At 37.5% G+C, this 14832-nt stretch overlaps 1 protein-coding gene across 18 annotated transcripts in view; it reads left to right on the top strand.

Annotated features, from left to right (window-relative positions):
• LOC117611675 (CUGBP Elav-like family member 1-A) overlaps positions 1 to 14832 on the top strand; it is a 770692-nt gene that overhangs the window by 466464 nt on the left and 289396 nt on the right. The window lies entirely within an intron of this gene.

Below are 14832 nucleotides of genomic sequence, written 5' to 3' on the forward strand. Positions count from 1 at the left end.
TAATTCAAGTAGAAAGCATTTTAAGCAAAAATCTAATAGATATAGTGGAGATAAATTCAATAAGAAGATTAAAATTAATTCCATGAAGACTGGTTATTTAGTCAAGTTACAACCCTGTACTTTCTGAATAATATTCTCTTTACTGCTAAGACTGAATTTACTAGACACGGTATTACAAAGTTTAGTAATAGCAATGAATAATCGTATGAAAGTTTTCACGCATTTAATTAGAGATTAAAATGATTTTTAATGTAAGTACGTATTGTAAATAAATATTATTATTATTATTATTATTATTATTTGGTTGAGGCTAACCGGGCACTCAGTCCTTGGGGACCATTGTATCCGGGCCGCTAGGCAGCTTCCTTACTGGCTGTGCCTTGGCAGCTGGGCTTCTATTGTGAAATTTAGAAGCGCCGGCACCAGGCCAGCCGAAATGCTTAATGATGAGGGTTTCGAGGTCCCCAGGATTGATCCTCTTAGGGCCCTTAGTTCCCTGTATCTTAGAAGTACGTGGAGGGGACACACCTCGGGCATGTCGACTCCTCTGTGAGTCCCATGCGTGCGAGGTGTTTTCTTGTGTACCAGTGTCCTGTCACTAGGCCCACGAGCATGCGCAGCTGCGCCCTATCCAGGTGAGTTAAGGTGTCACCCAGCTTCTGTGACGGTCCCTCAAGTAAGGCCCTCGTGTGTCTCATGCCGTTAGCGTTTTGCCAGAGCCTGGTGAATTGCTGGTTCAACCATTCTTTAGCCAGGCCCTTCAACGCATAGGTTGAGACACCAATAGGGTACTTATGGTATGGCTGGGAGCTTGTCGCCCCCAGTCGCGCCAATTCGTTAGCCCTCTCGTTGCCTGAGATACCAGCGTGACCTGGTACCCATGGCAGCTTAACTCTGTTGTTCAGAGATAGCTGCCTCAGAGTCAATGCACAGTCCCTGACTAGCTTCGACCCAATCTCCACTTTGTGGAGGGCTCTAAGCGCAGCAAGGCTGTCACTGCAAATGTAAATGTGTTTGCCTGAGTGAGCCCTTTCCAAATTATATTTGGCGCAGGCCCAGATGGCAAACACTTCTGCTTGGAAGACCGTAACGTGGTGGCCCAGCTTGTGGGTCATTTCGACCCTTGGGCTCTCCCCCGCAATCCCGGCTCCGGTGCCGGCTCTTGGAGCCGTCTGTGAACCAGACCAGCCCCCCCGGAGTCAGAATGCCATTTGGGTCCTCCAGCCATTTCTCCCTGTCTGGGAGGATTAAATCGTATTCGCGTCTGAAGAGGTACTCCGTCTTGCAGCGGTCTGCACCGTGGGTCAGAATTAACTCCGATCCCGGATCCCTGAGGATCTCGGTGCGCCCGCCGCTCGCCAGGGACCATTCTTCAGCTTGATGGAGGCGGATGGCCGCTCTCCAAGCCGTTGCCATCACTGTTAGATGAGGTGGCTTGATATCGAGCAGCACTCCCATTGCCATAGTGGGCGTGGTGGGGAGCGCACCTGTTATCCCCAGCAACGCTATTCGGTATATTCTTTCTATAGTCCTTCTGTGTGCTCCCCTCTTCATGGAGGTCCACCACACAATCGAGGCGTATGTTATGATGGGTTCGAGGATGGTCTGGCATATCCACCTGATCATCCTTGGTTTAAGTCCCCATGTAGGGCCTAACATTCTGCGGCATGCCCAGTAGGTGCTGATTGCTTTCTGGGTCTGCTTGTTCACATGGTTCGTCCAGGTGAGTTTTTTATCTAATATTACACCTGGATATTTTACTTCATCTGTGAGTTGTAGTTGCGTCCCAAAAAGATGAGGAGCCTTAAAGTAAAAGCGTCGTCTCTTTGTGAATAGGACCAACTCCGTTTTGCTCGGGTTGACCGAGAGCGACTGTGATCGACACCAAGATTCTACGAGTATGATAGCCTTTTGCAATCTCCTCGCTAAATCCAACGGGTATCTGCCTCTGACCGTAATAGAAAGGTCGTCGGCGTAGCCCTGAACCTCAAAACCTTCCGTGGTGAGTATACGTATGAGTTCGTCAACCACGAGGGTCCACAGCAGGGGGGACATGACTCCTCCCTGCGGGCAGCCCCTCGCGACGTCGGCCCTCATCGTCTCCTCTCCCAGGCTTGCTGTTGCTGTTCTATTCGTCAGCATGTTGTGGATCCACCTTACGACGGAGTCCTTAATATTGTATCTCCTCGCGGCTTCCTGTATAGCATCGTGAGGGGTGTTGTCAAACGCCCCCTTGATGTCGAGGAAGATGCAGAGGGCGGATTCATCGTTCGTCAGTGCGCTTTCAATGAAACCTACGAGGTTATGAAGTGCCGTCTCGGTGGATTTGTCGTTTTGATAGACGTGTTGAGAGGCGTACAGCGGTTTGCTGGCCTAGACCTCGTCTCTGATGTACCTATCAACCAGCCTCTCCAGCGTTTTAAGCAAGAAAGAGGCGAGGCTGATGGGTCTGTATGACTTGGCAAGGCTGTAATTGTCCCTCCCTGGTTTCGGGATGAACACTACCTTGGAGTGTCTCCAGGCTTTGGGTACGTAGCCCTTCGCTAGGCAGGATTTGAAGATCTGGCCCAGGCGCCTGTACAGGTCCTCTCCGCCCTCCTGAAGGAGTGCCGGGAAGATCCCGTCAGTGCTTGGGCTCTTGAGTCTTTTGAAGGAGCCGATGGCTCACTTCACCCTGTCCATGTTTATCACCTTCTCAGCTATTCCCCAGTCCGCTGGAGCGGGGTCGGTGCGGGCAGTATCACTGCGACGCCGCTCCCGACCCTCCGGTGCTGAGCCTGGGAAATGTGTCTGGATAAGGTGTTCTAGGGTTTCTCTATGGTTGTTCGTCAGACTTCCATTTGGGAGTCCGAAGCGATCCAACCTTGGTGAGGGTTGTAAATAAATAAAAATCAATCTAATTAGTGTTCCGAAAAACTTGAGTACTTCTTGAGGATGCATAATAATTTTTCAGAATCAAATGTCTCAAACTTGAAAATTGGACAAAAAGCATTCATGTTTGTTGGTAAAATAGAGCTTCTGTTTGAATTTACAACAATAAATATCCGTCTTTTAATTTTAAACATTATTCCAATAAGAATTTTTTAATAAAACAAATTAATTGTTTATAAATGTGGTAAAGGGAGGCAAAAATTACATAATACTTCCTGTGTATCTATGTATGAACTTCTTCTTAATCTCATCTTGAGAAGTTAAAAAAAAAAGAAAATGAAACTCCTGAATTAAGATTTCTTTAAATTTTATTGTTAAACATTTAACATTATTATTTTAAAATAAAGTACTTATATCTTAGAGTCACGTTCATATGAAAGAATACATCAACTTTATATATTTAACACAAGATTATACTTTACATAAAATGTAATAAAAGATAAATTTAGTATCTACGTGTTAAGTTTCCAGATTAGAACAAATTATTTGCTTGTGGTTTTACCTGTTTAGTTTCAACATAAATTATTCGTGAAATGATATTCCTGTAAATTAATTAATTTTTTGTCACATTGTTAGGAAAAGTATTATCTTGTCAGTCCAAATAATTAGTTACAATGGCGATGAGCTCTGGAAGTTCAATGATAACTAAAATACTTAACATAAATCTTTACATTGATCTGAGACCGTATGCGCCCGTTCTAGAAGTGCTCAACATTAATTTTGTGGAACAAGAAAGACGTATCGCCTTGAAAAAAATAATTTTTACCTGTATGAGTTTCTTGTAAATTTTAATCATTTTCTATAATTAGTACTCGTATTTTGTCTTTCCTTTTTTTCTTATTTTCTTCTCTCTTGAATTTCTGCCTTTTTTGTCCTTTCTTGAGACTGTCATTTAAAATCATCTACATGTATGTATAAAACAAATATTGTCTAACCATGTAACGGTTTCCCATTGAAAAATTCAATCGGCGAAGGCGGCGTCTGGCAGGTTCAAGAAAATCAAGCAAGTACTTTCCGAAGAAATAGAATGTCGCGAGCAGCAACGGAATACTCGAGGGTAAAATGTTTAAGACGACCTTGATGTACTCGATTCTCGAGACAGGTGAATTGTTCGCAGACGAAGAAGAGAGGGGAAGAGAGACATTAGAGAACCATTTTAGGAAACTCGTGAGACAATTCACCCCTACGTCCCTTAAAATATTGGTGAAGTTTCAAAAGTGGCGGGCCTCCAGCACCCGTGACACGAAACTCTCCGAGACCATTGTTCGTTGAAACTGGTAACTTTACGGAATCGTCACATATATTTCCCCAACACTGCTAGTGAAACACGTGGTCTGGATACACTTAACTTTAACTTACTCTGTCTCTATTTCTGCAATAGTTTTTCTATGTTCATTACTTGATAGCTGTTAATAAATGGAAATACTTTGAAAAACAGTACATTTGCATTTTTTAAGTGCATCATCACACTGGTATAAAAATTGAGCTTATAGAAAAATAGACATTCTTACCCTGTTCAATCTTTTCCTGTATAACTTTTTTTTATCTTGAACCAAACTCGAATTATAACCTGTTCCAATTATATAATTCACTCTACATAGTGGTCCAACTATCCCATTTTTAATTAGATGGTTAGATGAACCGGTTAAAGGTTATTCACGTTCCGCAGTATACACCGCCTTATAGGTTATAAATCATCAAGAATATTTCAAATTCATATACTGTGCAGCCAAACTTAATAAAATATGTGCTCATCTCCACATAAGACAAATAAGAAATACTGAATCAGAAATTTGTAGACCCAAGTAAAATTAAAGGAATAAAATATTTATGTTTTATGTATACACGATACCATTAAACAAACTTTCAGCAGAAAGTACAAGATATAGAACTAAAATAAGGCGACGGTTGTGACAAAAGTTATGGAGGTGGTTCATTTCAGTCACAGGCTCCATCTCCCTCGAGGTTGCCTTATTAGACAATGAGAGAAAATTGGTACATAATCAGGATCCCCCAATAATCGATATTTCATTTACACCACTGACCATGTTCCTTCGAGCACTTTTCCCTTCGTTTCATCCCCTACCCCCGCGTGTTCTAAAACCATACATCGTCCATGGTGAAAATTGCACCCCTAACCGTTGGTTGATCTCGATGCGTCGCGGGCCACCGACAAAATTGCATCAATCTTTCACGTTCGATGAACTTTGAAGATAAATCGCGTTCTATCGTTGTTCTATTGTCCGCGGCTTTCAACGTATTATTTAGAGTCGAGTCAGCGATCAGAATCGCCCTAAATTACGCATTATCTCTTACGGGCTCGAAGAGGCTCCGCTTGCTGACTCGCCTCGAAATACCATTGTCTCGCACGAACAGCGAGATTACGCGACATGCCGTTTGTTCCTAACTAACCTATACATATACATGATCGGAGCACGTCCTCGTCAAAGGTCGTGGATTGGAGGGAGAATTGGATGTCAAGCTATCGACTTACTTCGCTGATTGATGACGATCCATCAATACTAATTAACGGGGATCGGGAGCAATTGCTTTCAATATGTCGTCGACGAAACGGCTAAAACTACCGCTTTGCGGAAGGAACGACATACGTTTTCTCAATTAGATATATAGGGCTGTCGCGTAATTACTGTCTACTGTTTATTTTGTAAATGGTAAGTATTAAATAGAAGAAAATTAGTGTTTATGTTCAATAAGAGGAAGTTAGGCAAAATGGGACATCTAATATATATTTTTGGTAATTATTAGAAGCAGAGGCGTACTTTTCCCTGTATATGTTACTGTCGTTCGGCCTTACTTTTCGTAATATTTGCAAAAATATTTTTGTCTCACTATATCATCTTTAATGTTTGCGATATGATTATGGTAGCTTGGATGAGGTTTGGAAGTTTCAATTTATCATTAAAATAAAGAATCAGTAGGGAGAGCCTGAAAAAGTGGAATACGTTTAGTAATTGTATTTAAAAAACTTACGAATTGGATGGGAATGTTAATCTAGCTTAACCTAACCTAATTCACTGATTAGCTAACTAGCCTCTTTGTTACTTTCCTACATGTTCACTGATTTATAAATTATAACAAATTGGCTAGTTACCTAATTAGGGAATTAGGCTAGGTTAAGTTCGATTAATATCTCGTAACCTTAGCAACATATTTCAACATCGTTGAAATCAGTGAATATTCTTATGTTTCAAGGTCAATTGAGAAATAACAGAGATATTTAAAGCTTTTTCTTTTGCTCTCTGAGACTTTTTGTTCTAAATAAATATTTGACTACGAATAAAAGTGGTTGATTTTCATGCATGACGATCCTAACCTAACACCATACGTTAGTCGCAGGTTACAGTTATAATCGAAGAAAGATAATAATACCCGAATTATGCGAATCGTGCAACTTACCAAACTAGTATTGATTAACAGAATTAAGTTGCATAACAGTTACCCTTTCAATCAAATTTCTTATATGGAAGTCAGTACCAAAACAATAAAAAGAAAAAATCCCTAGATCTAGTGTCACTGTTTTAAATCAAAACAGCTTCATAGTTTGAGTTCGGTATTTGAATATCTAAATATATATTTTTTCAGAAAAAGTACATTCTAATTGTTCCAATTATATTGTTTTGAAGCAAAGAGGGAGGGTGTCATACCCTTCGATGTAGCTCTTTAATAGAATCCCCTGTCCTTCTATACAAGATGAAAGACAAAATCTCGTCGCCGCTATAAACGCAATATTCTTTAACCGCATCAACCTTTGATCGTGTCTCCGGGCAAATATCTAATTGCGAGGGGTATTTTGTTTCGTGTCACTTCGTGTTCTCCTTTGTGACAACGGTTTGCCGTATAAACACGAAACGAATAGCAACGTAAGCTGACTGTTCGACGAACGATGAAAGAAAAGTAGCTGACAGATAGAGAAGAAAGCTGGCCGGATAAGGTCGGTAAATGCATTTCTTTGATGTAGCTCGTCTATTGGACCAAGCAAACGTTCGTTCTTTTTTTTCTTACTTGTAAGATTTGTCGTGTTTCGCAAGAGGATCTTGGCTTTTCGGTTTATTCGGCTTCCTGATCTCCTTCAGAACCGAAAGAGCCAACCCTCTCTGTTATCGATAAGATAAGGATCAAGATATAGACAGATTCAATCGATTTGTAATCCCCGTTGCGGCCTGATAATTGAGCGTTTCACGATGCTGGCAAGCTGTACCAGCCATTATTGTCAAGACGGTATTGATACGGATCGTAATATGTTGTTGCTATGTGTCTTGAATGAGCCGATCGAGATTTACTGCATTTCCATTTACGTATTCCATTGAATTTGTCTTCCATCGATTGTTGTATTTGTTAGCATCAACCATTCAGGTTTGTTCATAGTATAGAAATAATTTCTTTGGTATTCTTAACATTCTCGTCAAAGGTAATTTTTTTATTTTTATACAACTGAAAACCCACTATAACAAGATTAAATCTGTTTTCCTCTATTGTATTTCTATTGTTTCTTTTGAGATACGTAGTAGTTGCATATAGGGAGTTTAGTATGTATAACGATCGACACAATTTTTGAAATAGTTCTAGTAGGGGTAATAAAATGGATATAGATAATAAATAAAAATTAATCACTGCTCAATTATCAAGAAATTGTAAATATTATACTTTTTTTGCAATGCAAGATTGAAATCATCTTTATTTCTTAAATGATATATAACATTTCTATGTGGTAGTGCAAAAACACTTTTGTTTGATAAATAATTTGAATTAGTCTGATAAATAATTTGTCAGAAAAATTATTTTTAATCTAGCAAGAGTCTTTCTGAACACGTAAATCACGTTATTGTTGTTCAGTGATTAACGAAGAAAATCAAAGGGACCTTCTACAAGTTATTGAACGACAACTTTTTGTCTCAGTATTATCTACACTATTGCATAAAAAGATTATGTAAAGAAAAAGTATTTTTGCAATTTTTCTACTTGCAATTTATTGAATTTACTTTTGTATATAACATTTTTTTGACAAATTATTGAAAGTATTTCAGTGAACAAATTTTTTTAAATATATTTACTATTGTACTAAAGTGATGTATATATTATTAGACATAGCAATCAATCAACTGACTAAATTTCAAAAACCATTTTATTGTTTTCTTATTTTTAACAATACATAGTTCAAAGTTAATTAGAATTTTTCACGAGAGAAGTTGATTTTTACCTAAAGCTGAAGCTGACTGATTATTCTCGTGCCTAGCCCTTTAATTGAAGACCTCAGTTGGATTAATATTGAGTCGACTTGGGAAATTTGTTATCCATTTCTACACTATGAATGTCTGAACATTGTCAGTGGTTGATGTACGACTAACCTCTAGAGGAAGGATTGATCGAAGAAAGCCAACGCAACGGCTCGATTCTCTCGCGTCAGACGCCTTGTGTTTAGTTAACCTACTCCAATCTCTGATTAGTTAACCTACTCCCGCTTCCGTGATTTCAAAAGAGGATAACCAGGCTCCCTCGAACGGTGAAGTCTCCCTAGGGAACCGCATGGTATTGTAACGGCTGCTCTTTCCTCTTCAACTGACTCTACCCTCCTCCCTTGTCTCGTGCTCTATACATCGAGATGAGAAGAACCGACCGGCTGGAAAATCGCTTTAAACCTCATCGGCTAATATTAACTTTCTCCTATCGTTTCGTGAAATTACCGAACTCTTTTTCTGCTCGCATACCGAATCGGACAGCACCAACTATCCTATGGACGATTATCTGCAACGTTCCGATACACTGAATATTCTCGATTTACGAAGCTGGAATTAATCGTTGATAAAGCTTTCTACCTTGCACTGCTTCTTCTTCTTCTTCTTCTTCCTTTCGCAGTAGTGATTGGAATCGTAATTTAATGTAAATGATCGTATTATAGACGTATAAACTGTTATCGTTTAAAATTAGGTGCATTTTACTAACATACTATGTATAAAAATATTTGCATGAGATGTTGATTGTTGAGAATGTTGAATTCTATCATTTTATAAGCAAAATCAGTTTTCAAGAATAATATGAATATTCATGAGAAAATTATATACAATTTGATGTCACCTTTTCCGACCCACCACAATTTGGGGTACAATTTTTTTTCTTGGATGCTATATCAAAAATTCAAAATTTAACTTTCATTAGTGTATACTTGCAATCAAATCAGTATTTCCTAAGAAGAAGGGCGATATAGGAGAAGTTAGAATTCTCAAAATTTTAATTTTGACAATATTAATATTTAAAAAGTCTAGAAACAAAATAATATAATTTTTAATTTATAACTGAGAGCTAACGAATAACAAAGTAAATATTAATTCAAATTTTCCTGTGTAAACGTTTATACGCAAGTGGTGAGAAGGTCGCAAGCATATGGGATCTCTTCTCTACATTGTCATTTTCCGCGGCAGTGCCTACGGAAAAGGACGGGTGACCGGAGAAAGATAGGAACCCGGGATATCATTTTTCCTGAGGTAGCCTGATTTCATCACGAGCGTATGTAAATGTTAAATAAGACAAGGATCTTAAGTTAATTTCTATTATATGTATATTAAGATATATTTATCACACATTATATGATCAGTATTCCACTTTAAACTGGTTACAGAATTAAATAAATGTACATACATTACTATAGTAACTTAAATATTTCACACCATGACATTTTTTAATATTTTAGCTCTATTAATGCAGTAGCTAATGAGTAAGATTATTTTTAGATGTACAATGTCACTGTGTTAAAGAGACCTTCAAATTTAAAATGGAACTCCCCTGTGAGTCTGCTGTACCTCGTATATTTGCACCTATTGCGTCCATAGCTAATTTTATTTTATATAATCTCACAATACAAAAGATTAGTTTTTCGGATACCTTGATAATATTTGATTACGTACAGGTAAAGATTTTCAAAATAGATGACATTTTGAATTTTGAAAGAAAATAGATATTACGGTATAGTATCTCAAAGAAATCCACATATCAGTGGTGCAAATTGAAAGTAAAGATTAATTTCTATTAAATTAATTTGTTTTTAAAGAAAATATTTGATGAAATAACATAATATTTCCTTATGAAAGCAAATTAAACATTTTTTTTATCAAATATCCATAAAATTGAAAATATGAGATTTTGTTTATCTAACATAATTATAAATGAAGATATCAAGCAATAACTATTTAAATATCATGATATTCGAATATTAATACGGGCCGCTGTATTCATTACTTAACAACAGCCATCCAGTTTCATGTTTGCGTAAACACTTAGGCATCAGCGTGTGTAGCAGAATAAATATTTGCCCCTGTAAAATGTACATTTCATCTACTTTTATGGCCAGTATCAAATTAATCCGAGTCCCAGGGATGGGTGCTTGGTCCCGGGAGGGTTAACGTCGAATTTTACGCAGACTGATCACATTCTGGGAACGAGGAGGAGAATAAATTTATCCCGTTCAAACGTGTGCCACAGCAAAAGACCGCGCTATGTTTAATTACCTCGTTGGTGTACCTATTTAGCCGGGGTCCTCTTGTACCCAGACGCTTTTAAAACTTATGCGCCATTTTCGCCGGACATGCGGTAACTTCGTTCGGATTATATGCGTTTGAAATCGTCCTCGCGGGAACCCGCTTCTAGGAACCCTCAATTTCGTACAAACGGATTATCTTGTCCGCTGTCTGACCATGTTTCTCATAATTTTCCGCCTGATGTATCATTCCAATCGCTTCGTTTGAGCTTGCGGTAGGAAAACTGTAGCTCACCACATGGACAGCGTTTTAATACAACCGCCTGACCACAAACAACTATGTTTCAAATTAAAAGTATATTGGTTATTAAGAGATAAGCAAGATTGGAATAAATTAGGACCTTTTTTTTACATTATTTTCTATATGCGGTTTTTCCAATAAATACATGGCTCCGGATGTTAAGGTTGGGGGGAGAGTCCTTCCCTTTTTACCCATAAATTATTGGAATAAATAGAAAAATATTCGGTAGTTAGTATAATCTGAATAGAATTAAATATTTCTTACAATCGCAAAGTGTCAGGCCGCACTGGACATTTCACATTTTTAATACAATAGACTCTTATTATCTTGCCATATTAGCGATTTGACCTCCACAGGAAATTTCAAATTTTGAGTACTAGTGTTGCTCTTCCAATATCGTAAACTATAAAGATATCTAATACATTTCTATCTCCTCTCCGTTCTCCAAATAAGAGCTTGGAAGCTTGACAAATTGTCGGCCCCTTAAGCACGATCCGCGGCAATATAACGAGAATTTGCTATAAAACTAAAGGACTTGCTCTATTCTAGATAATAATTATAATTTGTTCATACAAAATTTCTGAGCTGTTTGAAACTTTTCAGAAATGTTAAAAATAAAACATTGTATTCAATAGTAACGCAGCTAGAGGGGATCTGAAAGGTCAATTGATTTCCCTTTTAAGAAATTAAAAATTTTTTTCTTTAAAGTTCCCTCAAATTTCAAGAGACGTTGCTGGGAATGAACAGGAACGAAAAAATTTGGACTTTACATTATCACGATATTTAGGTAGAAAAAATTTTGTTTATCAAGCATGTAGGTATTAGGCTTGTGACATTACTCTGATGTTTCCTACGAAGCGAAAGATGCGACAGTTTGTTGCGCTGTAAAATCGTGCTTGTATAAAGTTCGTCGTTAAAATAGTGAGTCGGTTCGTTGGTTTGACACCGACAAAGTCTCTTGCCACCCCCTCAAACTTGCTGTCTCGGCCAGGTCTTTCTTGTCTCGCTCCCAGGCCGCGACTATAAATCTCCAAAGTTTAAAAGTCATCTTCGGTCGCGGAGCATGCAACTAGGGAAGTCAAAAGTTGCTCGCCGAAGCACGCCAGCTGCGCCACTCTGTTGCAACGTTAAGTGCATAATAATTAATGAGATAAAGTTGAAACGACAGAGGCGTTGATAATTTTGTTTCCTGTTTGTGTTCATTATCTGGTATCGTTCGGTATAATGGCCAGAACACCGCGACATCGAAGCTTCGGTAATTTTGTTTTTCGCGGTTTAGCCTTTGGCTTTGGTGCCCACTATGCGGCTATTATTCAATCGACGCCACTGTTAATTAACGATTTACTCTCTAAACATTAACGTTTTCCGGATATCCCTCTTAAAATCTTCATTATCTCCCTATTACTTCGCAACAGCCAAATAAAATAATAATAACATTTTTTTTAAATACATTTCAAAATCTTATTTGAAAAACAAATTATTTACAAATGACTTATTTACTAAATATTTGGTTATTTCAAATAATACGGCTAAATGTTACATTGGGGCACATGAAGTTATTAACTTTTTTACATGTATTCTTATAGTATTCAACAACAAAAAATGAGAAATTATAAGATTTAACTTGAGGAATTTACCTGTTCAAAAGTTACGTATATCTAAAGCTAAGCGTTTTTAACGTATTTTGATAGGTTATTTTGACACCACACTAACTTCTATCCATAATTCGTCCAATGAACGAAATCGATGCCTGTAAGTCACAGGCATGGCCAACTAGTAGTAAACGGAGTCGAAGCGCTCCGGAGCGCTCCGGATCTTGGCGGCGAGCTCGAAGCGGAGCGTGAACCGAACCGAGCGGCGGAGAGCGTATCCCCATTCCGCCAGTATCTCGAGGTTACGCAGTTGAAGCCATGTATGTGTGACGTTCTTTCTATCGTCAGCTTTCTATTTTTCTGAGGAGCAAAAATGGTAAAAGATAAACAGAAACGGTTTTCGCTATTACATATGTTCCTCATAGTATGAAGCCATAGATTTCCCGTTCTAACCGAAAGTGATACAAAACCGAAAGGAAAAATACTGACCATGTCAGATCTCAAAATGAATATGATATTTAGAATAAGTATAAAAAAATCTTCAAAATGACGAGTATTTCGACTTCCGGTCTGGACCGGTTAAAATGATAAAAAATCAAAAAGTTTAAAGAAAAAAACTTCGTTTTAGAATAAGAAGAATACCAGTTATGAAATCAGCATTGAAAGATCTCCTGAAAATCTATTTTTGGACTTTCGGACTCATTATTTTTGACTGGAAGCGAAAATATCAATCACGTTTGATCTCACTCAGAGAAATCTTCACTATTACCGAGCAATAGAGAAGAACTTGTCTCAATGTGTCTTGTACGTGGTAGGTTAGGTTAGGTTCTTGTCTCCGCGGACCAATCAGATTATAGATAGAAATCAATGTAGTGTCAAATTAACCTCAAAAGTACGCTGAAGACGTTCAGTTTTACATACATGATTTTAGATACATACAACTTTTGAACACATGGATTCTTAGACTCAAAACTTGTACTTTTGAAGTTTTCTCGTCGAATGCTATTAAAATATATAAAAAAGTCAATAATTTTATTTGTCCCAAAATAAAGCTTAACCAATAGTACAAAATAACTAATAACAGTTGTAAACTATTTACTCTTAACACTATTCATCGTTCAAACATTTCGACAAATAATTGATTTGCACAAAATTGCTTTATTTTTAAATTGAAAAATATTCAACTTGTTAATTCCTATCCCTGTCTACTCTATTCAGTTTCCCGGGGTGTTATTCAGCGTACCACTCGTGGTACTAGAAATAATAATTGGAGATGAAACGATGATTCGACTCGTTACGAGTTCGTCGCTAAATACAAAAGCAGAGACATGATACAGATACGACACATTTGCTTGAATTTCTTTTTTCATTTCGTGTCACTGTACTCACAAGGAGATGCTACGAAGTGCTAACTCGACTTTCGAATGGGCTCTAGTGCATTCGAAAGGGGAGGTCAATAGTACAAATCGTGTTAAGGGTTTTGGGTGTATGGGCCTTACTTTTTGAGAAAATTACATAAATATTTATGCATTTTTTCAGCTGTACTATAAATACAATGAATAGTTGAATATCAGTATGAAGCAAATTAGCCGAGCAGGTTAAGTGCCCGTGCAGCTATTATTTTGTAATCCATGCAAGCTCGGTTCAAGACAGCATTCTGATAATTTTTTTTTTTTTCTTTTAAGATTATTCTATTTATGAATTGATTTTTTTCATTCTTTGCAGCAATAAAAAACGATTTATTACTTGGTATTATATCTGTATGTAGTTTTATGACAGAATTTTATAACACATAACATAATAACTACATACAGATATAATACCAAGTAATAAATCGTTTTTTATTGCTGCAAAGAATGAAAAAAATCAATTCATAAATAGAATAATCTTAAAAGAAAAAAAAAAAATTATCAGAATGCTGTCTTGAACCGAGCTTGCATGGATTACAAAACAATAGCTGCACGGGCACTTAACCTGCTCGGCTAATTTGCTTCATACTGATATTCAACTATTCATTGTATTTATAGTACAGCTGAAAAAATGCATAAATATTTATGCAATTTTCTCAAAAAGTAAGGCCCATACACCCAAAACCCTTAACACGATTTGTACTATTGACCTCCCCTTTCGAATGCACTAGAGCTCATTCGAAAGTCGAGTTAGCACCTCGTAGCATCTCCTTGTCAGATCGAACGCTTAAGCTTTTTCATCGTCCTCGTAATGAGATCTGCGCGTGAGCGCACACAGCTCTTAAAACGGATATCGTGGGAAGCCGATTTCGAGTACGCTTGGCTAGATGAAAATGTTTGTTAATCCAACGACTTTATAAGTATGTATCATGCTTTCAAGAGCACGTTCTACGCGTGTGTAATACCAATAATATCGTTAAAGGGGAGACCTTTGAAGTGGATGATTACGCGTCCAGACAATTATATTTTCGTTGTAGTGTTTTAAAAACGTACAACCTCTATAACTTGAATTTTTTGTATCTACAAAAGTTTATAAAAATTTATAATTCT

Source organism: Osmia lignaria, chromosome 10 (assembly GCF_051020975.1).
Source record: "Osmia lignaria lignaria isolate PbOS001 chromosome 10, iyOsmLign1, whole genome shotgun sequence".
In the NCBI taxonomy this organism is placed as follows: domain Eukaryota; kingdom Metazoa; phylum Arthropoda; class Insecta; order Hymenoptera; family Megachilidae; genus Osmia; species Osmia lignaria.